Raw genomic sequence first — 3,292 nt, forward strand, 5'->3', positions numbered from 1 at the left:
CAACGGTTCGACAAACCAAGTTATACGAACGAAATAAACACATAAACATACACAATACATAAACTAAACGAAACAACACATTAATGACCTAGACTACACTAATGATTAAACATTACCAATCGCTTCACTCAAAAGTTAATATTAATAGAACAAAAAGAAAGAAAGAAACACCCTTGTCTTATGCTTGACTAAGGTATAAAAGGTTGGAACATTCACACCGATGGTTCCTGGGAACAGCACCCACGGGCTATAAGCCACATACACTTCTCACAACAGCCCCAGGGACCACCTGGCCAGGAATTCAATACTCATTTATTTTTTTTTTTTTAAGATAGCGGAAGTTTTGGACAAAACAATGTTTGACACTGAACATTTATAGAGATGTCAATTGAATGGGTCCGCAAAGAGAATATTTCTGTTCAGGTCCTAGTAATTTTGGGCGCTACTCATTCGCCGTGTGAAGCAGGGTGAATCTTTCACTCGGGGCCGGCGTTGCTCGGTCACCCCTATACGGTATTTACAAGGTCATAAAAATTGATTCACAGCGACCTATTCCCCTCGCCAAGCATAATCAACTTATATCTAAACACAACCCGAGTTAAATAGTAAATCACCTAATTCAAGAAAATCCCAACGGAAAACGTAAATAACATACAACAAGTTGCCTACTCGTCAATCAATCATCTCGCAGAGGCATTTATAATTAAAATAAAATTCCAGTAAACAGTTTCACGTTTCGAAATAACACAAAGTCAAAACAAACATCCACGGACAGGATGTTACAATTAAATCTACTTTGAACTAGACCTAACAGGTTATGGAACACCACTGATCATCTGAAACAACACAAAACAGCAATGGGTGGAGCAGTTCAAGTGCCCGCCCATTTCAGAGGTCTGGTAACAGGGCCGTGTCTTGCTGTGGGGTCCGGAAAATCCCACCGCAAGGCATTATACACAAGATGTCTACCCTGTGATCACGAGTTATCTAGTCTTAAAATTGTTTTATTAATTGCATCTACTCTGACATTGGATTTAAACACTGTGTCCACGGTCCAGCAATAGGGAGTAGAAAGGAAAGGGGTTACAAGGGGGTGGGTTGGCCAGCCTTACCTTCCCGTGGAGACAACACCTTAACTTACATTCCAAGTCGCTTGATTCATCCATTGATTGATTCATCGCTTGATCCTTAGAGTCAAATTTAAATTAAGAAAAGAATAGCACAAACATAACATTAGTTACCAGGCCTCAATTATGAGATACTAAACTAACACATGCATATAAAAATCATTTCCCCTAATACACCTAAAAATCTAAAATTCATGTTACATCCTTAACCTAGACCATGGTCAAAGTCCATTGAAGTGTAGATCCTCCCTCGGTGAGTGTCTATAACCACTGACGGTGTGGTGTTTTCCTACCGAATGATAGTTCATTCACGACCGCGGCACGTTTCTTCTTGCACTCGAGGAGGCGACCTTAGCGGTGCGCCTAATGGTACCACACTTACTTGCAAGTATTGTCCGTTGTTCTCAACCACTAGCGCTGACAGGCTAAGGGTGGTTTGTCACACCTGGAGCTCCAGAAGTCTTCTTCACGTTGGCCAACTTTGGACGTTTGTCCGTTCCACTCGCCTCATCCTGGTTTGGGGTAGTAGCGTTTACTAAGGTTGCTACCAAGGTTGGATGACTGGGCTGGATGAAAGTCTCGCATCTCTCAGCCATCTCCAGGGCTTCCACGTCTGACCGGGCAGCAGGCGTTTGTCCTCTTCTGTGACAACACTGCATCACTCTGGCCAGCAGCCGCAAACGTCCCCCGCATCTCAAACAAAGGACAAGGATTATTACAGTCACCAATGATAGGCTACCTACAGCTACACGCCCTAAAATTCTCCTCCGGTAATGGTGGGACCTAAGGTGTTGGATGGTAGCCTCTAGTGGGTACTCCTTCACGCTAAGGGTGCCCAATTCGTCATCTAAACTTTGAAAGACTCTAAGAGTCTCATTCCAGTCAGTATGCATCACCTCTACTTCTTCCTTTTTGTATATGTTAGCCACTTCAGGAAAGGTGAGCTTGCCGAATTCACCTTGGTACCACGAAATCGAGCAGGCACTCTGTACCCATCGGCTATCAACTCACAGCTGTCCTTACCAGGGATCTCACCCACTCCATCTAATGTCACTTGGCTGACGTTCAGACCTGCCTTGGCATCAAGACAATTTAAAGTTACTTTACTCGCCTCGGCGGTGCTGAACAGCCATCGGTTGGGAGTCCTAACTATCACTGGGGAAGTTAAACCGAGCACCCAAGTTCGTTGGCAAAGGGTCGTTTTCTCTCCTAGAAACAACTCCACAGCGCAACTGGGTCGCTTATGCACGTTCATCAATACATTGGAAGGGGGACAGACTATCAAATTTCCTATTTTGCATTCCTGAAGAAACTCATTAGTTTCGTAAACCGAGTATGTCTGTCGATCTTTACTCATTAACAACTTATGATTTGTAACCTCCCATTTGACCCACCTACCCAAGGTATGGTCGAACACAGGGTACGGCAACACGTTATAAACTTCATATACTTGTGTATCTGTTTTCAATGGCAGTTTTACTAGAACTCTTAATTGGGAATTTGTGGCGTATGAACTTACTGTAGCAAATTTATAAAAGTTGTGAATGTTTTCTAGGCTTACATCTAAGAACAATTTTGAAGGGGGTGGAATTGTCCGCTCTATAGTTTTTAACACCTCTAGGTAGTGGTGTGGATCCAGAAGATTGCTACTGAATTTACCACCGGCCAAATCTTCCAACGCCTGATGAAAACGGTCCATCCTCTGAACGGCTATATCGATAACATCTTTAACTTCAGACAAGGCGGTGTCAAATTTCAGGAAACGGAAAAGGTCTTTTAATTGATTTGTCAATATCAATTCACGGGTATAGTGTCGGGCCAATCTTTCGTGCATTACTTTATGGTAGTCTCGCAATGTAGAGATGATTTGGTTTATGGACCTAGCATGTTCCGTCAGCTCAACGTGCATATCATTTAGCACAGTTAACCTATCTTTTGGATCATGAGAAATTTCATCTAAAATATCAGCCATTGAGTCTAATCTTTCGTCAATTAACTCCAAGTCAGAACTATCTGCAGTACCAAACAAAAATTTTAAGACATGACCACCTGCATCAATCAATCCGCGCCTTTGTCGGGTTCGGGGTAGCAGGGTGACTAAGTCACCCGTTTTACCCACGTACTCTGTCACAAGTTGCTGTAAACTCGAATATCTATACCTGAAA

The sequence above is a fragment of the Macrosteles quadrilineatus genome, unplaced genomic scaffold (assembly GCF_028750875.1).
Source record: "Macrosteles quadrilineatus isolate MER2022 unplaced genomic scaffold, UCM_ALF_1.0 Scaffold_18__1_contigs__length_3160703, whole genome shotgun sequence".
NCBI classification, from domain to species: domain Eukaryota; kingdom Metazoa; phylum Arthropoda; class Insecta; order Hemiptera; family Cicadellidae; genus Macrosteles; species Macrosteles quadrilineatus.